We start from the raw sequence: 24093 nt of genomic DNA, 5'->3' as shown, positions 1-24093 counted from the left end.
TGAACTTGGAACAAAAGTGTTCTGGATTCTTCGGCATATCATGGTAAACTGCAAATTCCAACGGTGATGGATTGTTGACTAGCCACGTCGCACCATTAAGTATATGAGGAGGAGGAGGAGGAGGTGGAACACGTTGAGCCATTGTTCTCTTTGAAGTTGAACTTGATGAACTAGCTTAGCTCTTTGTTTGAGAGATTGCTTGGATACTAGATTGGATCGCCGCTTGAACTTGTTCTTGAAGAACTTGTGATGACTCAGGAGATCCTTCCAACCTTAGTTCGAACTCTTTGGGAGTGTCTTCTCTTTTAGCTCGCTTTGCCTTGGAAGTAAATTGGAGTTCACTTAGATTCTTGACGCCTGGTGTGGACCTCAACAACCTTTGATGTTTCTCGGGCGAGAAAGAACCAATGCGATCCAGCGTGAAGTCTTGTAAGGATTATTGTGGGTTCCTTTGATTGCGAAGATCTCTAGCTATGACCCTTCGATGTTCTTCGGCTCTATCTTCCTCTTGTTCCAAAATAACTCTGACTCTGTTATACTCAACTTGACTTTTCCTTGCGTTCCAAGCTACTTGATTCAATTCGGAAATGATGTCTTCTTGGGTATTGCCTACTTGCAAATTTGGTTGTATCACTTGATTCAATCCTTCATGTGGCAACACCATCGTACTTCATGATCATGTTTTTGCAATTTATTTTCTCTTTTCAAAATCCTCGGACTTCGAACTTTCGGAAACTAAGCCCTCCTTCTAGCGCCAATTCTGTTGACGTGTATTTTATACACAATCATACACAGAATAAAATACCAATAGGCATCTTATCCTCTCTTGAGAAAATAGTCTCTAACTGCTGAAGATCTGCAAAAAGGATCAGTTAGGTAGGCTCCAAGGTTCTTTTAGTAGGGTCTCTACGTGTGGACAAGCTTTTTTAGTGGTATGATGTGATTTGCTGTTTCCTCCAAGGGGTCTTACGCATTCTAAAGCTCGAAGATTTTACTAAACTAAAAAGGAACTTTCAAAAAAAAAAGCAAAAGGATAGGGTTTAAAAGAGGTCTAATCTAGCCTAACCCTATGAATGACTTAGTATGGACGAGACTTGGTAAGATTCAACCAACTTCAATTTTGCCATAAGATAACAACTCAATTGAAATTAGTGCGATCTTCTAAGGTAATATAATGGTATTCAATGCATCAAAGATCAAGGACACTACTACGAAGGTACATATCCAAGACACAATAATGGTTGAAGGTTAAAGGACTCAAAGTTTTCTCCAATCGACCACGCAAGGCTTTCCTACAATCAGCAAGAAGCTAGTGGTTTGGATTACGAATCCTACCAAATATCAAATCTCACACTTTTCCTTGCCTTTGAACGTAAACTTGTCTTGATTTTTGCCTGGATTTTGCCCAATGAAGGACATCGCTCTGGTCCCTGGGAGAGGGACAGGAGCTATAAGGTACTTCGCTCTGGTCCCTTCCTGAGGGACAGGAGCGAACTTTGCATTCTGGACCATTCTCCTTCGTATTTGCACTTCAAATTATATTCATTTGATAAAACATCTTCCCTTGGACCTCTTCGAATCGTCAAGTCGTCAAAATCTTGCAAGGACAAGGCAAAATTTGATTTGTAGCTCTGGTCCTTCACTGAGGGACAGGAGCGATTTTGCTCTTGGAGGCATTTCTGTGTTCATGAAAATCTTCAATTTATATTCAATGGAAAGATCTCGCCTTTCTCCATTACTTACAATTCGTAATTCATCTGAACTCTGCAGGAATAGTGAGATATTTGAAAACGAGCTCCCGTCCTTCACTGAGGGACAGGAGCGAATTTGCTCCTACAGGCCAAAATAACATGATTTTTCACATTTAAACACTTCACAAGGCGAAAACAAATCATTTCAAATGCCTAGGATCAAAAATCATAAAGGTCAAAATTTGGTCAAAAATATTCAATCAGACAAAAATACACATTTCACTTTCAACACTTAGACAAATTTAAGCTCTGCATCAACATTCCAATTGAACATTAAACCATTCTGGCGAATTTATTGCATTCAAAATTAGCATCCTAGAAAAGGAAGCTCGAAAGCTCTCAAAAACGACTGGATTTTGGCCTGAAAAGACAGAAATTAAAAACCCTAGGGGTTGACCCTAAATCCAGACAACTAACCGACTAACAAAATCCTAAAAACGAAAGCGAAAACGAACGAAAAACAAGCAAAAAAGAGGGGGTCCCCATTTGCGATGGGGCGATGTGTGAAATGGTCACAACAGGTAGTTAATAGAATGATCATTAAGGGAGGGTATTAAAGTAATATTGTATTGTTGCTATAATGGTCATATAGTTCTTTTTAGTTGTTTAGGTAGTTTTTATTTTCATAGTTTGTTTTCTTTTTACAAACTCTATAATGTAATTTTCTGTATAAGGAGTATTCCTCTCCTTAATTAATTACAACAACGAATTATCATTTCAAGTGATCCATCATTGGTATGAAGAAAAAGTAACATGGATTGCAAACAAAGACTCTAAATATTGGATGGAAGAAAGGGGAGGAGAAAGAGTGTGGGAAATGAGAGGATTATGATTAAAAGATTGAAAATGAGAAAAGTACTTGTTAAAGACTTAAAGAGAAGCATAAGATAAGAAAAGGTTATTATGTCCATAGGATAAAATACTAAGTTACTGGTTCGGGTTCAAGAGCGGGTTTGACGACGCGAACCCGGTTCGTGGGTTTGTGAATTTTTTTTTTGCCTTTTGGGTTTGTGGGTTGGGTTCGTCTCTACACACGCGCACACACACACACACATTTAGCAAGAGAGAATAGATGAGCAAATGAAGTTGTTTTGGGTCTCAAATGTATTTAGCAAGGGGTGGATTAGGGTTTTTTGGTCAACAAAGGCAAAAAAAATTTAATTTTTTAATGTTTAAAGTCACTTTATGGTGACTTGGCCTAGCTCCTCGCCTGGGTTTGCCTAGGTCCGGCCAGGGTTCATCCCAGGGACCTGTTGTGACCATTTCACACATCGCCCCATTTAAATGGGGACCCCCTCTTTTTGCTCGTTTTTTGCTCGCTTTTCGCTTTGCTTTTTAGGGTTTTGGTAGTTTGTCAGTTGTCTGGATTAGGGTCAAGCCTTAGGGTTCCCCTTTTGATCTTTTCAGGCCAAAATCCAGTCAGTCTTGAGAGCTTTTTGAGCTTCCTCTCGTAGGATGCAATTTTGAATAAAGAAAATTCGCCAGAGGCTAAGTGAGTTGGTCCATTTTCAATTGGAATTTTGAATAAATTTGTCTAAGTGTTGATAAGGGAATTGTGAATTTTGTCCAATTGAGTGATTTTGACCAAATTTTGAAAATTTTGATATTTGATCTCGGGCATTGGAAATGACTTGTTTTTGCCTTATGAAGTGATTAAACTCATGAAATCTTGATATTTTGGCCTGTAGGAGCAAAATAGCTCCTGTCCCTCAGTGAAGGACCGGAGCTCGTTTCTCAAAATTTTACCGTCTCTACAGGATCAAGGCAAATTTTGAATTGGAAGTGATAAAGGGAGGCATGATCTTTCCGTTGAATATAATTTGAAGAATTTCACAAGCATGGAAATGTGCCAGGAGCAAAAATCGCTCCTGTCCCTCAGTGAAGGACCGGAGCTCAAAATCAAACATTGCCTTGTCCTTGCAGGATTTGAACAATTTGATGATTTGAGGAGATCAAAGGAGATATGCTTCATCAGTTGAATATAATTTGAAAGTGCCTTCGTGAAGAAAATTGGACCAAAATGAAAAAATCGCTCCTGTCCCTCAGTCAGGGACCAGGGCGAAATTCAGTGTAGCTCCCGTCCCTCTCCCAGGGACCAGAGCGAAATTCCTCATAGGGCAAAATTTGGGTGAAGATTAAGCAAGTTTCGAGTTTGAAGCAAGAAAGGAGGATGAAATGAACCCGTTGAAGACAAATTGAAGATTACAAAACATCAACAGGGGACTCAAATTGGCCTAGGCGCTCCTATCCCTCAGTCAGGGACCAGAGCGATTTTTGCCTTAGGTCAATTTCTCGCCAAGTTTGAATGAACTCCAGGCCAAAGATGAATGAAATGGGGCACTACGAGACCGTTGAAGATAAATTTGGAAGTTGGCAAAGTGTAGTTGAGCTTGAAAATGCAAGTTCGCTCCTGTCCCTCAGCTAGGGACCAGGGCGAAATGTTTGTTATTATGCCTTCCACTCAAGTTCAAACCACTCCAAGTCAAGATGTAAGGTGGCAAGGACGTTTTGAGGTGTCTCGACGAAGAATGAAGTATCAAAGGTCGCCAATGATGAAAGAATTGCACTATAACTTCAAGTTCGCTCCTGTCCCTCAGTCAGGGACCAGGGCGATATTTACCATATTGGCCAGTTCATCCAAAAATCACACTAAGCCGAGGTCATGCAAGATTGCAAAGGATCAAAGTGTTCTTGAGAAGATGGTATACGAGGAAGTTAAACGTCAAATGGTGATCAATTTGAACAAGGAGATAAAAACGCTCCTGTCCTTCAGGCAAGGACCAGGGCGATTTTCACAAAATCACTCATTATCCTTCAAGATCACGTCAAAGCCAAGGTACACAAGATCGAAGATACCATTTTGAAGGTGACAAACGAGAAGTTAAGGTTAAGAACGAAGAATTTTGGCTAGAACATAGGGTTCGCTCCTGCCCCTCACCAAGGGACCAGGGCGATAATCCTTCAAGCATCAAAATGCCTTGTTAAAGACAAGTGAAACAAGCATGGAACGAAAGGCTAACGTTGTTTCTTCCTCATGATGAAATTTGGTGATCGTAGAAACAAAGGTCAAGGAGAAAACACAAAGTTCGCTCCTGTCCCTCACTAAGGGACCAGGGGGATATTAGTCACAAAAGGGACTCATCCACAAAATCAAGTTAATCAAGTTTGAAATTCCCAGCAAACATGCCAGTTTCAATGTGAAGATGGAGGTTTTGAAAGTCAAAGGCAAAAGAATCAAGACTAAAAGGATAATTCGCTCCTGTCCCTCAGTCAGGGACCAGGGCGATAATGGTTTGTGCCCTTACCTCTTCCAATTTTGGCGCTAAAACAATTTTTAAACTTTATTAAATGCTAGAAAAATCGATAAATTTAAAAATTCAATTAAATGGCATTTAAAAAATTACGCATGAGCATTTAATTAATTAATTTTGCCTATTTAAAAAATCGAATTAATTAAAAAACGAAGGCATTAATTAATTAATTATTATTTTAAATGAAAAATTGGAGTGCTTGGATTTATTTTTATAAAGTCGGCCTCGGTTTTTATTTAAAATTTGTTTTAAAATTGCCTTATTTTGCAAAGTCGGCCTTGAGGTAGTCGTAAGGGTAAGCGCCTATAAAGGGAGGGTGATAATTTCATTTTCAAATCATCATTTCACCTTCATTCATATGCGATTTTGAGAAGACAAAGAGGAGCGAATTTCATAAAGGAGAAGTGGAGCAAATTTCCATTCAAAGCAAAGTACGAACTTAGTTTCAAATTGAGCGAACTTGCCAAAGACATTGAAGACCCCCCCCCAAAGGTGGCGAATTGCTAAAGAGGATCGTTCATTTGAAGGAGATCACGTTGAAAGTTTCAAACATTAATTTTTGCCTAAGCGATTTTCTTCATTTTGTATTTTAGAGTTAGCTCTCAAGTAAGGTATGGCGATGTGATCCCTTGTTTTAGTTTTGAATTTTGATCGTCATAGTCTTAAATTTTGAAATTTTGAAATTTTGAATTGTAATAGCTCAATCGTCATTTAGGAAATGATAACTCAAGGACTTATTATGAAGTTTCCTAAATTTAATCTCTAATCTAGTTATTCATTGCAAAATCATGCTACTAATTTTGAAATGTTGTGTAGGCATCAAATGGAGATCTCATCAAGGAAAATCAAGCCAGATCAAGGACGGTCTCCTCCGGGACGATCAAGCAAGGACAAAAGGCGATCTCATCCAGTCTAGCATCGGCAAGGACGACCTTCTTTGGACCAACGTCATCAAGGGCGACCTCTTCCAATCTAGCGTTCCAAGGCGAGGTACATCATCATCTTGCACATCAAGGACACAAGAAGTTAGAACAAGGGTTCGTTGAAGAAGCAGATAGTTCCAGATGAATTAATTAAAGCTAGCTTCTCAACAACATCAAGTTGAATATTTACCAAGTTGCAAGTGTCAGACGAGGTGGCATCCTAGTCATCACTTCTTGAATGAGTGTGGTCCACCTTAGCATGTCCAGATTCAATGTACCTAACTCATGGAAGGTGGCACAAACTCTGATGTACCTACCCCGGCTATCCATTGGTCGATTTTTCTAGAGAGGACATGTGTCCAAGCAATACAATTTTATCATTGGTCAAGCATTAAAAGTTATGTAATGGTTGTAACAAACCCTAATTAGGGTTTTCATTGTTGAATCTTGGCCATTGATCTCGAATTGATCTAAGCCATCAAATTGTATTGAGGGCACTATATAAGCCCTGGCATTTCATTTTGTAAAGAGTTAGAGAGAGATAATATAGAAATAGTTGAAAGCAGTTAGCAAATAGAGAGTAGTTAGCTAGTTGATAGAATAGTAATTAGAGTAGAGTAGAGAGAGAAGGCAAAGATTGTTGCCAAGATGTTGTTGTAAAAGACTTGTAACTTCATTGAAGAAATGGTGAAATTTATGGGTCGATTCGACAATTTGCATGGTCTTTATACTTCTCATATTTGATTTCATGTTATTAGATGAGTGGAAGAAATATGCTTGATTGATGGTGAAATTCGCATATCCATACTACTAGCAGTTTGTTGATTGCAGACTTGCCTTGTGTAGTCAACTGGAATCGTTCAGCTTAAGCTTAACTTCAATTGTCGCTTCTTCATTGATATGCATCAACCTGATGGTGTCTATGCCTGCAGTGATGATTTGAACATCATAAAGCTTCCCTTCGAAGATCGCACTAGCCTTGTGGAGATGGTCCTGCGATGTCAAAACAAGACCTAGTTAGAGTTTCATCAAAGATCAATCATTGCTCCTACATTCTTAGTATTAGGATTAGATCCTCTCTTCGCTCTTATCCTTTTTCCATTTTTTCAAATCTAAGCTAGTAAGAGCCTGTGTTCCAGCAAAGCAGATCAAAAGTTCAATCATCAAATGTAAGTCCCCTTGTGATTCCAGCAAATCACATCATACCACAAAGAGCTTATCCACACGTAGAGACCCTACATACAAGAACCTTGAAGTTTCTCCGATTGATCCTTTTCGCGATATCTTCAGCATTCGGAAACTTTATTCAAGAGAGGATAAGATGCCTTTGGGTATTTTATTTTGTGTATGATTGTGTACAAAATACACGTCAACAGAATTGGCGCTAGAAGGAGGGCCTGAGTATCCGAAGTCCAAAATTTTTGAAGAATACATTGGAAACATGATCATGAATCACGATGGTGTTGCCACATGAGGGATTGAATCAAGTATTGCAACCAAATTCGCAGATAGGCAACACTCAAGAGGATATCGTTTCAGGATTGAATCAAGAGGCGTGGAACGTAAGGAGAAGTGAAGTTGGGTATAACAGAGTAAGAATCATCTTGGAACAAGAAGAAGATAGAGCCGAAGAACATCAAAGGGTCGTAGCTAGAGAACTTCGCAACCAAAGGAACCCACAATAATCTTCGCAAGACTTCACGCTGGATCGCATTGGTTCTTTCTCGCCCGAGAAACATCAAAGGTTATTGAGGTCGACACCAGGCATCAAGAATCTAAGTGAACTTCAGTTTATTTCAAAGGCAAAGCGAGTTAAAAGAGAGGACACTCCCAAAGAATTCGAACTAAGATTGGAGGAATCTCCTGAGTCATCACAAGTTCTTCAAGAACAAGTACAAGCGGCGATCCAATCAAGTATCCAGGCAATTTCTCAAACGAAGGGCCAAGCTAGTTCATCAAGTTCAGTTTCAAACTTTCAAGCTTCAAAGAGTACGATGGCTCAACGGGCTCCGCCTCCTCCTCCTCCTCCTCATGTACTTAATGGTGCAACTTGGCTAATCAACAATCCATCATCGTTGGAATTTGCAGTTTATCATGATATGCCAAAAAATCCAGAGCATTTCTGTTTCAAGTTCAATGTCAGTGATTTCCATCGCACAGCAGAAGATCATATCAAGATGTTTGAGGACCTTCTTCGTAATAGACAAATTGAATATGGAGATGTAGCATGTAGGCTTTTTCCCTACTCATTGGGAGAAGAGGCATACTTTTGGTTCATTCACTTGCCTACAGGGTCAATCAGGACTTGGGACGCGATGAAAGATGCATTTATTGCCAAATTTGGTATACCGACTACACCAGCTGAGTTATATAGACAATTTGTTGAAGTCCGAAGGAGAGAACATGAGCCCATCACTTCTTTCAACAACAGGTTTCACCGCGCATAAACGATGCTACGGCATCCTTATCTCATTGCGGATCCAAGGGAAATTTACCATGGAGCTTTAGATCATCTCACTGCTATGTTTGTAAGGACGCATCCGACCCCGAATGATCTAAATGCAGCGTATGCAAAGGCTATTGAAGTTAGTAAGCACATGGGACAGAGTATCACTGGACCGCTACTACACATGGGACCTGTCGCAGCACCGAACCAGATGCAGGCAGTTGGTACGGCGTTGGCCAACCAGACTCCAGTCATGAATCCAATTCCGCAAGCAACTTATCCGAGCGTACAGCCGGCAAATCAGTTGGTCCTTCACCCTGGAGTTCCAATTTCTCAAGCTCCACCAGCACAACCTGTGTACCTGCAAAATGCCACAAGTTCGTCAAGGACACAAGAAGAAAAGGACGAAATGAAAGAGTTGATTGAACAAGTCAAGAAGCTATCAACCGAGGTGACTCACCTGAGGAACCAGAATAATCAACTACAAAGCATGCAAAGGATCAACCATGGTCAACATGTGAATAATCAAAATTTCCAAGGAAACAACAATCAAGGTTTCAGAAACAATTATCAAGGAAATAATAACCAAGGCTTCCAGAGGAGACCATGGAATACGGCTCCCAATAATGGAAATGTGGTGACGCCACTAGATAACCCACCAAATTCGCAGAATCAAGAAAATCCTTCTACCAGCAAAGTGTTTCTAGCAGAAGCAGCCTTATCTAGTTGGTGCAGACTCCACAATACGAACCAACATTCTGAGTTACAGTGTCCTGAATTCAAGATCGCGGCCGACATTTTCCAACAAGAGATGCGCAGCACTGATCCACCTGAAAATCCGCCCACAACAGGATACGAAATGGTCCCAACTACGCAGTACGGTCAAGCCATGATTGTTGAAAGCTGCAAGTATTCACAAGAAGAAATTAGTCAAGCACAAAATGGGAGATTTCCACCAGAATCTGCCAATGGACCAATGGTACCACCAGGATCCCAGTTCCCACTTGCATCTGCAAATGGACCTATAGAAGATTCAGAGTATTATTTTCCACCATTGAACAACAGTGTCTTAGTAGAAGGAATAAAAGAGGTGTTTCACCAATCTTCGGGAGGTATGAACCAAAGAGTCTATCATAGAAATCAAAGGAATCAAGAACCTCTAACTACATCGATCCCTCCAAACAATTTCTCTACTCCGCCGGATCCCCAAGCCAGCAATAATCCAGAGTATCCGCAGAACACACAAGAATACAGACAGAGGAATATTGTACCCCCCGTGGGCAATGAAATGAAAAGATTGGCCGCATTGGTGTTGGATGAACTTAAGAAAGTCAAAGTAAGTCTACCACTCTACGAGTTGCTCAAAGTTTCAGAAATCAAAGATGCAGTGATCAATGGCCTAAGTGAGTCTAGTACAGTAAGGTCAAATGTTCAGGACTCAACCAACAGGACTCGAGCTACCATCAATGTGACCCAAGAGGAAGCCGATGATCAAGGACAATCCGAACAAAATGAATGCATGGTCCAGACCATAACCTTCCCAGCCAAAAAGGAAGATATGTTGGAAGGAAAGGTATTACTCAAAAGGGGCGAGACTAAGAAAACTCAATCTACTGTCAAAGAAGGCCTCGCCACTAGCTAGACTCTTCCAGAAAAGGAAGTCGCGATTAAGAAGGATGTGGTCAAGAAAGGAAAATCCACAAACAAAGCCGATCACTCAAAAGAAGAGAGTCTGATAAAGGACGATCATCCAAAAATCAATGAAGTAAAACATCAAGAACACAATGGGGATTCTTCAGTCCCTTCCCAAGGAAAAGATGAACCGGCCCCGTTCTTGCTATCAGTTAGAATCTTAGGGAAATTACTACACAATTGCCTTTATGATTTAGGAGCTTCCAGTAACGTGATGCCCCTGGCCGTCTGTCAAAGACTAGGAATAACTCCCGCTCCTACCAAGAGAAAGGTCACTCAGCTAGACAAGACAGAAGTTCCAGTCATGCGCGAGTTGAACAATATTCATATGCAATTGGCCGCAGACCCGAGAGTCCAGAACTTCATAGACATATTAGTCGTGGATATTCCTGATTCATATGGGATGCTTCTGAGTCGAGATTGGTTGCAAAAATTGAATGGATATGTATCGACTGATTTCGCACACATGTGGTTACCATGGAGAGGAGTCCCGAATCAAATCAAGATCGATAGCACTCCAAGGTTGAGATTGATGATAACTGAATACGGGGAAGACAATGAAGTCTTGTTTTTAGAATCCGACCTGGGGACATACAAGCCTAAAGTGGAAGAAATTCTGATGATACAAAACATACAAAATGAAGATAGCCAGCAAGAGGTGATAGAGTCTACAAAAATTGTCATTGAAAGTGATCAAGGATCTGACCAAGAAGATGAAGGAATGTTTGAAAATTTCAGGAGGTTCGTACATAGAAACATACAACAAAGTGTGCAACTTGGCAACTTAGCATCTGTCCGGGATTTTCTTCTTCCAAATTGGTGTAGAATTCACAATGCCGTCCATTCAGAACTATCTTGTGCTTTATGTCAGACAACATTAGAACAAGTATACAAAAGAGCCCCGCAGACATTAATCATGGAAGAAATTCAAGATTCAGAGACCAAGAGTTCTGTGGAAGATGAAACCTTATCCGATACATCAACTGAAAGTCAGGAAGGCCCAGAGTCGGAAAATCAAGAAAACGCAATATGGACATTAAGGTTCGATGGATCTAAGTCTAAACAAGGATCTGGAGCCGGTTTCGAATTAATTAGTCCAACAGGAGAAACTTACCTCGCCGCTCACAGATTACAATTTCCTTGCACTAACAATGTAGCTGAATATGAATCCTTGATTCACGGACTATTATTAGCCATCAAAAAGGGGGCGAAAATACTACAAGTATATGGAGACTCAGAAATAGCTATAAGGCAAATTAGGAAGCAGTATGTTTGCCATGACAAAAGATTGACCAGATACAGAAATCGAGTCTGGGATCTCATTGAAAGTTTTGAAGCTTTCAATATCAATTCTATATACAGACATCAGAATCAAGTGGCCAATTCCCTTGCACAAGCCGCCAGTTCATTGATACCATTGGCAATTGAAGGATTGAAGAAGTTCACAGTTGAGTTAGTATCAGTACCTTCGGTCCCAGATAACATCACCAATTTTCAAGTTTTCGAAGACGACAAGCACATCCTGGATTTCTTAACCAACACAGATGTCTTCATAGCCCAGATCATTGATGAAGAAGAAGTGGGAGAAGCAGAATTTGATGCCGAAGGTGTCTTGAATTTAAAGACAAACACTATTCCAAAAGGAATGGTAGAATTAGAAAGAATTTTTGATCTTGACAAGCTGAAAGAAAAAAAGAACCACAACATGGAAGGACACACGTGCGACACAATCAATCTAGGTGATGATATACAAGCTAAGAATGTGTTTATCGGAAAGTCCTGTACTGCAACTGAAAGAAATGGAATCCTGAAAAACATGAGAGATTTCCCAGATGTCATTGCATGGAGTTATGAAGATCTCAAGACCTATGACACTGCGATTATCACCCACACAATCCCGTTGAAGCCAGGAAGCAAGCCATTCAGGCAGAGACAAAGACCAGTTAATCCTTTATTGGAACCCCTGATATACCAAGAAGTAAAGAAGCTGCTCTCAGCTAAGATCATCTTCCCAGTGAGACATTCGACGTGGGTCGCCAACCTGGTACCTGTCAGAAAGAAAAATGGAGAGATCAGATTGTGTGTTGATTTCAGAAATCTCAACCGAGCATCAGAGAAAGATAATTATCCGCTACCATCACTAGATGAAGTGTTGCAGATTGTCAACGGGTCGCAGATGATGTCCTTTCTAGATGGATATTCAGGATATAACCAAGTTCTAGTCGAACCTGAAGATCGACTAAAGACTGCTTTCACCACCAAATGGGGAACATTTGCATACAAGAGAATGCCTTTTGGACTTATAAATGCCGGGGCCACATTCCAGAGAGCTATGGATATCGCTTTCAGGGACTTAATTGGTAAATGTATTGTTATATATATGGATGACATCACAGTTTTCTCTAGGCAAAGAGAAGATCATGTGGATGACTTAAGAAGAGTCTTCCAAAGGTGTAGAAGATACGGTGTCTCCCTCAATCCAAAGAAATGTATATTTGGAGTAACAGAAGGAAAGCTTTTAGGACATGTCATTTCAGAAAGAGGAATATCCATCGATCCTGAAAGAGTGAAAGCTATATCCACTATCAATTTGCCGGCTAGCAAGAAGGAACTCAAGTCATTTTTTGGCAAGATCAACTTTGTCCGAAAGTTCATTACCGGATTTGCCGAGATTGTCAGACCTTTGAATGAGATGTTGAAGAAGGACGCAAAGATTGAATGGTCTCCACAAGCCAAAAAGGCGTTTGAGGAAATTAAGAAGGCAATCACAGAAGCACCAGTATTGATCAGTCCTGATTATCTCAAGCCCTTCTATCTATATTCCTTCGCTTCTGACTACACTTGTGCCGCTATTCTCACCCAGAGAAGTGAAGAAAGGGATGAAAATCCTATTGCATTCATGAGCACCCCGTTGAAAGATGCAGAACTCAGATATCCCAACATTGAAAAGCAAGCATACGCATTGGTAAGGGCCGTTAAGAAATTTAGACATTACCTCCTGAGGGCCAAGATTTATGCAATAGTGCCTGATGCAGCCGTCAAGACCCTCCTTATGCAAAATGAATTAGGAGAAAGAAGAGGTAAGTGGGTCGCCATTATCCAAGAATTTGATATTGAAATCCAGCCCATGAAACTTGTTCGAGGACAAGCTTTGGCGCAGACATTGGCAATTGATGGACCAGGATTAGTCCAGCAAATTTATGAACTAGAGGACGTCACACTTGATGAATGGTACAAAGATATTGTGACATACTTACTTAATCACAGATGTCCTACTCGCATGACACCCACACAGAAGAGAGCACTAAGAATGAAGTGTCAACATTACATGCTTCAAGGATCTGTCCTATATCGCAGAAATCATGAAGGAGTATATTTGAGGTGTGTTGGCAAAGATGAAGCTAGACAGATAATTGAACATTTCCATTCTAAGTTTGGAACCGGACATGGAGCCAACCTCGCTACAGCTCACCAGATCCTAAGGGCGGGATATTACTGGCCTACACTTTTCAAAGATACATTTAATCATATTAGGACTTGCCACACATGCCAAGTTGCAGCTTTTAGAGAAAGGAATCCTGCCATGCCACTGAATCCAGTGATTGAAGCCAGACCATTTGCCAAATGGGGAATGGATTTTATTGGTGTCATCAACCCCGCATCCTCGGCGCAACATAAGTACATCATCATAGCTACAGATTATTGTACCAGATGGTCAGAGGCACAAGCACTTAAAGTTTGCACCACTGAAGTTGTACTCAAATTCTTGGAGGAAAACATAATCACAAGGTTTGGATGCCCTTATGCGTTGGTTTGCGACAACGGCTTGGCATTCACATCATTGAGATTCTCGAATTGGGCTTTTGAATATGGAATAACCCTCAAGTTTTCATCAAATTATTATCCTCAAGGTAATGGGTTAGCTGAGTCAACCAACAAGAATTTACTCAGCGTTATCAAGAAATTGCTAGAAAGAAGTCCGAGAGAATGGCATACCCAATTGAGATTCGCCTTATGGGCGGACAGAATCAGAACCAAAAACGCATTAGGCATTTCACCTTATTTTCTGGTTTATGGTCAAGACCCAGTCTTCCCCATGCAACTCAGGATCCCGACTTTGAGATTTATTCAGGAGTACATGGAAGACACTGATGCTGTGCAAGCCCGATTGACGCAGTTAATGAATCTGGAAGAAAAGAGAGATCAAGCATTAGAAACTTTTGCAAAACACCAAGGAGTGGTGAAAAGATGGTTCGATCGGCAAGCTAGAGTCAAGGCATTCCGAATCTCAGATCTCGTCCTGTATTGGGACAAAGCACACGAGAAACGAGGAGAACATGATAAGTTTGATAAGCTTTGGAAAGGCCCTTATCAAATTTCAGAGATATTGGGAGAAAATGCATTTAGGTTGCAGACTTTAACTGGAGAAGACATCTCGTTGCCTGTCAATGGGAGGTATCTCAAACATTATTTCTAGTCCTGAAATGCCCAGGCCTTCCATTGTACATAATTAGTTTAGTTTGCTTTCGTTGTTTTTTCTCGTTTGTTTGCTTTTCGTTCATTTTGGTTTGCCTTTTGTTTTGTTTTCGTTCTTAGTTTAGGTGTTTTGTTTTAGGTTAGTTGTTTTGTCCTGAGGGGTATCCATTTGAATTGGGTGATTTTGTTATGTAACGCTCTGACTTCCCGCTAGGTTGTTGGTTGCATTTGGAAAATCATGAGGTCTTTTAGAATTACAAAGGGAGTTTTCTTTTAATAAAGCTTTGAGTCAGGACGTATTTGCATTGAAGTAAGATTACCTTATTGAACTCACGTATTTTGTCCTCCAGTTATTATATCTTTACACACTTATAATCTCTGAGTCATTATGGTTTCCAGGCGAAGCTGTGATCAGTGAAAAATCTTAAGTCTGACTTCAGCGCCACCGCAATCCTCAAACCCTAGTGAGCTTCACTACTCACGAGCCAAAGAATTGACGGGACTAAAAAGCAGTATCAAAAGAAAAGATGAAAATGAGAAAAGAAAAAAAAAAAAAAAGAAAGAAGATGAGCTAAAAGGAAATATCAAATTGGCTAAAGGGAATTTACGAGCAACTCCATCGGGGCTATAGACGCCTGGCTGGCAATGGAGCAATGTTCGTGAGCTTGCGGTGATAACCTCGTCGGGACTATGGACGTCTGACTGGCAGCGAGGCTCTATCCAGGATGCTTTTGGAGTCTAGGCAAACTACATAGCTTATCACAGGGGAACCTGAAGATCATGATTGTCTTGTTGAGGGGAATTAACGCATTTGCACACACATGGGTAACTGTGGACTTGATACTTTGTCTCAATATGATGGTCTCTTCTTGTAAGTGTTTCTTAACTCCTGGTTTTGTTGAAGGAGGTTTTCTGAGCTTTCTTCTAGAAAGATTGATTCCCAAATGTTTTTCAACATTTCTCAGTGGTGTCGCCAGATGTTGTGGCCATTTCACACATCGCCCCATTTAAATGGGGACCCCCTCTTTTTGCTCGTTTTTTGCTCGCTTTTCGCTTTGCTTTTTAGGGTTTTGGTAGTTTGTCAGTTGTCTGGATTAGGGTCAAGCCTTAGGGTTCCCCTTTTGATCTTTTCAGGCCAAAATCCAGTCAGTCTTGAGAGCTTTTTGAGCTTCCTCTCGTAGGATGCAATTTTGAATAAAGAAAATTCACCAGAGGCTAAGTGAGTTGGTCCATTTTCAATTGGAATTTTGAATAAATTTGTCTAAGTGTTGATAAGGGAATTGTGAATTTTGTCCAATTGAGTGATTTTGACCAAATTTTGAAAATTTTGATATTTGATCCCGGGCATTGGAAATGACTTGTTTTTGCCTTATGAAGTGATTAAACTCATGAAATCTTGATATTTTGGCCTGTAGGAGCAAAATCGCTCTTGTCCCTCAGTGAAGGATCGGAGCTCGTTTCTCAAAATTTTACCGTCTCTACAGGATCAAGGCAAATTTCAAATTGGAAGTGATAAAGGGAGGCATGATCTTTCCGTTGAATATAATTTGAAGAATTTCACAAGCATGGAAATGTGCCAGGAGCAAAAATCGCTCCTGTCCCTCAGTGAAGGACCGGAGCTCAAAATCAAACATTGCCTTGTCCTTGCAGGATTTGAACAATTTGATGATTTGAGGAGATCAAAGGAGATATGCTTCATCAGTTGAATATAATTTGAAAGTGCCTTCGTGAAGAAAATTGGACCAAAATGAAAAAATCGCTCCTGTCCCTCAGTCGGGGACCAGGGCGAAATTCAGTGTAGCTCCCGTCCCTCTCCCAGGGACTAGAGCGAAATTCCTCATAGGGCAAAATTTGGGTGAAGATTAAGCAAGTTTCGAGTTTGAAGCAAGAAAGGAGGATGAAATGAACCCGTTGAAGACAAATTGAAGATTACAAAACATCAACAGGGGACTCAAATTGGCCTAGGCGCTCCTGTCCCTCAGTCAGGGACCAGAGCGATTTTTGCCTTAGGTCAATTTCTCGCCAAGTTTGAACGAACTCCAGGCCAAAGATGAATGAAATGGGGCACTACGAGACCGTTGAAGATAAATTTGGAAGTTGGCAAAGTGTAGTTGAGCTTGAAAATGCAAGTTCGCTCCTGTCCCTCAGCCAGGGACCAGGGCGAAATGTTTGTTATTATGCCTTCCACTCAAGTTCAAACCACTCCAAGTCAAGATGTAAGGTGGCAAGGACGTTTTGAGGTGTCTCGACGAAGAATGAAGTATCAAAGGTCGCCAATGATGAAAGAATTGCACTATAACTTCAAGTTCGCTCCTGTCCCTCAGTCAGGGACCAGGGCGATATTTACCATATTGGCCAGTTCATCCAAAAATCACACTAAGCCGAGGTCGTGCAAGATTGCAAAGGATCAAAGTGTTCTTGAGAAGATGGTATACGAGGAAGTTAAACGTCAAATGGTGATCAATTTGAACAAGGAGATAAAAACGCTCCTGTCCTCCAGGCAAGGACCAGGGCGATTTTCACAAAATCACTCATTATCCTTCAAGATCACGTCAAAGCCAAGGTACACAAGATCGAAGATACCATTTTGAAGGTGACAAACGAGAAGTTAAGGTTAAGAACGAAGAATTTTGGCTAGAAAATAGGGTTCGCTCCTGCCCCTCACCAAGGGACCAGGGCGATAATCCTTCAAGCATCAAAATGCCTTGTTAAAGACAAGTGAAACAAGCATGGAACGAAAGGCTAACGTTGTTTCTTCCTCATGATGAAATTTGGTGATCGTAGAAACAAAGGTCAAGGAGAAAACACAAAGTTCGCTCCTGTCCCTCACCAAGGGACCAGGGCGATATTAGTCACAAAAGGGACTCATCCACAAAATCAAGTTAATCAAGTTTGAAATTCCCAGCAAACATGCCAGTTTCAACGTGAAGATGGAGGTTTTGAAAGTCAAAGGCAAAAGAATCAAGACTAAAAGGATAATTCGCTCCTGTCCCTCAGTCAGGGACCAGGGCGATAATGGTTTGTGCCCTTACCTCTTCCAATTTTGGCGCTAAAACAATTTTTAAACTTTATTAAATGCTAGAAAAATCGATAAATTTAAAAATTCAATTAAATGGCATTTAAAAAATCACGCATGAGCATTTAATTAATTAATTTTGCCTATTTAAAAAATCGAATTAATTAAAAAACGAAGGCATTAATTAATTAATTATTATTTTAAATGAAAAATTGGAGCGCTTGGATTTATTTTTATAAAGTCGGCCTTGGTTTTTATTTAAAATTTGTTTTAAAATTGCCTTATTTTGCAAAGTCGGCCTTGAGGTAGTCGTAAGGGTAAGCGCCTATAAAGGGAGGGTGATAATTTCATTTTCAAATCATCATTTCACCTTCATTCATATGCGATTTTGAGAAGACAAAGAGGAGCGAATTTCATAAAGGAGAAGTGGAGCAAATTTCCATTCAAAGCAAAGTACGAACTTAGTTTCAAATTGAGCGAACTTGCCAAAGACATTGAAGACCCCCCCCCAAAGGTGGCGAATTGCTAAAGAGGATCGTTCATTTGAAGGAGATCACGTTGAAAGTTTCAAACATTAATTTTTGCCTATGCGATTTTCTTCATTTTGTATTTTAGAGTTAGCTCTCAAGTAAGGTATGGCGATGTGATCCCTTGTTTTAGTTTTGAATTTTGATCGTCATAGTCTTAAATTTTGAAATTTTGAAATTTTGAATTGTAATAGCTCAATCGTCATTTAGGAAATGATAACTCAAGGACTTATTATGAAGTTTCCTAAATTTAATCTCTAATCTAGTTATTTATTGCAAAATCATGTTACTAATTTTGAAATGTTGTGTAGGCATCAAATGGAGATCTCATCAAGGAAAATCAAGCCAGATCAAGGACGGTCTCCTCCGAGACGATCAAGCAAGGACAAAAGGCGATCTCATCCAGTCTAGCATCGGCAAGGACGACCTTCTTTGGACTAACGTCATCAAGGGCGACCTCTTCCAATCCAGCATTCCAAGGCGAGGTACATCATCATCTTGCACATCAAGGACACAAGAAGTTAGAACAAGGGTTCGTTGAAGAAGCAGATAGTTCCAGATGAATTAATTAAAGCTAGCTTCTCAACAACATCAAGTTGAATATTTACCAAGTTGCAAGTGTCAGACGAGGTGGCATCCTAGTCATCACTTCTCCAATCAGTGTGGTCCACCTTAGCATGTCCAGATTCAATGTACCTAACTCATGGAAGGTGGCACAAACTCTGATGTACCTACCCCGGCTATCCATTGGTCGATTTTTCTAGAGAGGACATGTGTCCAAGCAATACAATTTTATCATTGGTCAAGCATTAAAAGTTATGTAATGGTTGTAACAAACCCTAATTAGGGTTTTCATTGTTGAATCTTGGCCATTGATCTCGAATTGATCTAAGCCATCGAATTGTATTGAGGGCACTATATAAGCCCTGGCATTTCATTTTGTAAAGAGTTAGAGAGAGATAATATAGAAATAGTTGAAAGCAGTTAGCAAATAGAGAGTAGTTAGCTAGTTGATAGAATAGTAATTAGAGTAGAGTAGAGAGAGAAGGCAAAGATTGTTGCCAAGATGTTGTTGTAAAAGACTTGTAACTTCATTGAAGAAATGGTGAAATTTATGGGTCGATTCGACAATTTGCATGGTCTTTATACTTCTCATATTTGATTTCATGTTATTAGATGAGTGGAAGAAATATGCTTGATTGATGGTGAAATTCGCATATCCATACTACTAGCAGTTTGTTGATTGCAGACTTGCCTTGTGTAGTCAACTGGAATCGTTCAGCTTAAGCTTAACTTCAATTGTCGCTTCTTCATTGATATGCATCAACCTGATGGTGTCTATGCCTGCAGTGATGATTTGAACATCATAAAGCTTCCCTTCGAAGATCGCACTAGCCTTGTGGAGATGGTCCTGCGATGTCAAAACAAGACCTAGTTAGAGTTTCATCAAAGATCAATCATTGCTCCTACATTCTTAGTATTAGGATTAGATCCTCTCTTCGCCCTTATCCTTTTTCCATTTTTTCAAATCTAAGCTAGTAAGAGCCTGTGTTCCAGCAAAGCAGATCAGAAGTTCAATCATCAAATGTAAGTCCCCTTGTGATTCCAACAAATCACATCATACCACAAAGAGCTTATCCACACGTAGAGACCCTACATACAAGAACCTTGAAGTTTCTCCGATTGATCCTTTTCGCGATATCTTCAGCATTCGGAAACTTTATTCAAGAGAGGATAAGATGCCTTTGGGTATTTTATTCTGTGTATGATTGTGTACAAAATACATGTCAACAGGACCTTGGCGTGAACCTTGGCCGGACCTAGGGCGAACTCAGCGTGAACCTGGACCCGTGTGGACTTGGTCCGTGTCAGGAGGCCAATATTGACGAACCCGATGACTTAGATAAAATATAATGTGAAAAAACATGACCTAGAAATAATAAGAAAGGAACATATTAAAAAGAAATAGTATAATAGGAAACCTAAACAAAATAATAAAAATGAATAAGGAAGAGATATTAATATTAAGATTAATATGCAAAATAAGATTGTTGAACATAGGTTTACCACTAAGAGGAGGGGGGGGTGAATCAGTAGTAAATAGAACTTTAAATTCTTATCCAATTAATCCTTTTGTAAAACTTATTCAAAGCTTATAAACTTAATTCTGAAATGAAAACACCAAACTGAAATCTGAAAGATACACCATACAAAGAATCCGATGCACAAAAGATTACGTGGAAACCCAAGATGGGGAAACCACGGTGAGAAATGCTGCTAGGATTGACTGTCCTAATCCAGCCTCACAGTTTAAACTTCAATTACAATGTTTAACGGCACCAACCCTAAGGAGTCACCAAACCCCTATTCTAAGGGCACCAACTCTTTCAATTTTAAAATACAAAGACTTGAGCACAAACTCAAGAATCAACCTCTGAAACAGTCCAGTTACATAGAATGTTCAAATTCAAATCAGATACACTAACTATGACAATTTGAAGCAATTAAAACAGAAGAGAGATGCACTGGAAAAATAAGAAATAACACTCAATGCCAATCGTCTCTGTATTTCTGCAAGAATAAAAGCTCTGTAACAAAATTGGAAATCAATGTGAAGATCTGCAAACAATCTACAGATCGCTGCTTATCCTGTAAATGTTTTCTCAGAGCTCTAGCAATATTCTGATTTATATCAACCAACTTGAACCGATCTGAAAATATTCTAGTTCTGAAAATGAAAGATACACATGAAATACAGTCTTAAACAAAAAGGCACAGTTATATCTGACAAAACCTTATCACCTGAGACCTGCAATCTTTACTTCAGAAATTACTGTCAACGAATCCTTCTGCAAGCTTTTCTGGATCGTGCACATCACTTTGTTCATTATCAAATTTATCATGCTTATTGTCTCTCGTGCTTATTATCTTCTACAAACGATGTAAGCTTCAACATTTCTTGTTCTTTTCGGTGGGCAAGATGACAACATCCTTCATACCTGTGCTATGCCTCCCATTTATTCTGTAAAGACTTTTGTGAAAGTCACCAATATAGTGCACGCACACTAGCCATCTTCAAAACTGTGTCACAACATTCCTTGTACAACAAGTTCAATCTTACAGAATTATAACTTTTCTACAATTTTATTGCTCTAACACATAATTTGCACATACACACCAACTGCCATCGAACTCCCTCAAAGGCATATATAAAACAAGGGTGCAAGTTAAAACTGTCTTAGTAACTATCTCAAGATTCAGACTTCCGTTACCCACTAATTATGACAAAACATATATATTAAATGCTTGCCAAGAACATATGAATAAGTTCGCAGGGATTGGAGTATTAGTTAGGTGTTGTTTGAAGACAGTTATGAACCGATTTCTAACTTCCATACCAAATTTCTTCAATACAATCTGTCATTATAAACATATTCATTTTAAGGATGTCATGTTGCTGCAAGGACACTAGATCCTATGTTCAATTGTTCCAGGTATGGCATGATAAATAACAACAAAATAATGGTAATGATATTGAATTCTGTATTCTCATCAACACCATTCTGTTCTCTGTTCAGTTTGTCCTGTTACTTCTTATATATCTGCGTTGACATTGGTAATGTTGTTGTGAATCTACAGATATCAAAATGCGTATTAGAAACTGCAAGCATTGCCAACCCAAACTGGGTGTGCAAGTAGACATCAATGACAAATATGCCAACAAAGATAAGGAGAAAACAAATAAAGGAATGATATAAGAATACAAAAATACTAATGATGCTAAAAAAATTAATAAGAAAATGCCAAAACAATAATAAAATTTACAAGATTAAAAAAGAAAAAACCAAAAAAATAATAATGAAATTAGTATCCTCAAAATAAAAAATGTAATCTTGAAAATCATAATATTACCAATAAATAAGATAAATAAGATTAGAACTAAAATGACAACCAAAAAAAGAACAACAATAAAAATCTAGAAGGAGAAGCAACTAATGAATGGACTAACCTTTTTAGGAAAGGGAACGAGGAAAAGAAGGAAAATGCAGAATTGAGAGAGAAGCTAGAGGTGGTGGAGTCAATAGTGAGAGAGGACAAAAGAAAGAGAAAGGAGGTGAGAAGAGGCCAGAATTAAAATGGCTTTGGTGAGAAGGGACAGTGACACAAGATGGAGATGAGAAAAAAGGTTAAGAAGAGAGATGGCCTGCACTAGGTGAGGTGTAAGAAGAGAGCGAAAGTCAAGGAGTATCAAACAGGCCTTCCTTTGAGAGAGGTTAATAGTTGATGCCACCAGAAATTCAAACTCCATCTATCATCTCGGTTGAGTTTGAGTGAGTGTTTGTGAATTTCAATTGCCTCTTTCAACTCTCTTGTAAATAATTTTTCTTCTTTAGCCAAGACTTGGGTGCCCTCTAAGCAAATGTGATGTTTAGTGTTGAAAGATTTTCTAGTGTGATCATGCTTAATGCAACTACTATGTTATTTGATATTCGAGGAAACTTGTTTTTGGGAGAGGTACTAAGATTTTTGTCTTATTATGCTCTATAAATGTGTTTAGACTTGTTTTAATGCTTTAGATGAGCAATTTCTTGGCAATGTGTTCCTTATCCCAAATACAAAAAGCTCTAGTGGCAAGAATTCTAAGTGTTGGTGTAATTAAGGTGTTGTACCTTGGTTTTTCCTCACCTAGGTCCTAATTACATGTCACTTAAGCTTACTTAGGGACCACATAGGAGCTTTTAGGAGCATCTCCCTTTAGGTGGTGTTAGTATGTTATCGTTCTCCACTTTATGTGGTGTCTCCACCTTTAGTGGTTTTATCACATTATCTCATCCACCTTTTGTGGTTGCACTTTTCCACCTTACGTGGGTGATCCACCTTTAGTGTTGTTATCATTCTATCATTTTTCCACTTAAGGTGGGATGATAGGTTTTTACTTTGGTTATCATGTCTTAAGATTACGATGCTTGTCATAATCTTATGCACTCCTATGTTCTCACCTTGACCTATTTAACCAAGGGGTCTCCTATGTACTATTATTCTAGTTGAATTCAGTTGATCCATTGTATTGCATCATTGATGAAAATACAGTTTATTATTGTCACATTGTTTCTCTCTTGTTCTTTTGCTTTCCATGAGGCTTCTATATCTTGGGTGGCTACCTTCATAGCCAAATCTTACACTAAGGATTCCTACTTTTTGGGCTGGATGGTGGTGAGAAGATGTGAGAAGGTAAAGGTCTATGTGTGTGGCTTCTCTATTAGTTTGATAGTTGATAGGAAAGAGAACCATGAGGTTTACAAAAGAGAATAATGTGAAGGAAGGGGAGTCCGTTATCACGCTCAAATTCTTTCATGAACTTGATGCTTTGAGTAATGTTGTTTAAGTCGGAATGGAATTAGTCAAGCTTGTTTAGATTGTGTTGCTAGCAAAGGTTGGCATTGTTGTTGTCGTACTTCCACAATCTAGGTTTGAAAGAGAAGGAGTTTAAGATGGTTTCTTTAAAATGCTCCATGAAAAGATTGGCAACTACAAGGGAACAAAATGATCCCATGGAAACACCATTAGGTTGTTTGTAGACAACTCCTTGAAAGTGAAGAATGTTGGCTTCAAACATAACTTTACCAAGGAAGCAATTGTAAGGAGTTTCTCTGAGATTTTTTACCTCTCTTTCAGCAGATAGTTTATCTCTCTAGTCTGAAAAATTGTTGCCTCCATTTATTATAATCATCTCTTATCTTCTTCTTTAAACTTTCAGTTTTAGTCATACTATTAACTATTGTTGAATTTCAACTATAATTTTGTGAAGAGCTTGTCATTACCATGGGCACATTGTATATGGAGACAAGTGTGTTTGTTTGTAGTCTTTTGTTCAGTATAATATTTTGCCATGCAAAATTTCTGTCGGGTCTTTCTGAATTCAATCCCATAATATTTCTCAACTACTTTAC

General features: G+C 39.3%; 1 protein-coding gene across 2 annotated transcripts in view; it reads left to right on the top strand.

Annotated features, from left to right (window-relative positions):
• LOC131074037 (sec1 family domain-containing protein MIP3) overlaps nucleotides 1-24093 on the top strand; it is a 98370-nt gene that overhangs the window by 33676 nt on the left and 40601 nt on the right. The gene's annotated exons all lie outside the window — the stretch shown is intronic.

The sequence above is a fragment of the Cryptomeria japonica genome, chromosome 4 (assembly GCF_030272615.1).
Source record: "Cryptomeria japonica chromosome 4, Sugi_1.0, whole genome shotgun sequence".
Classification (NCBI taxonomy): domain Eukaryota; kingdom Viridiplantae; phylum Streptophyta; class Pinopsida; order Cupressales; family Cupressaceae; genus Cryptomeria; species Cryptomeria japonica.
This window is presented reverse-complemented; position numbering and strand designations above follow the sequence as displayed.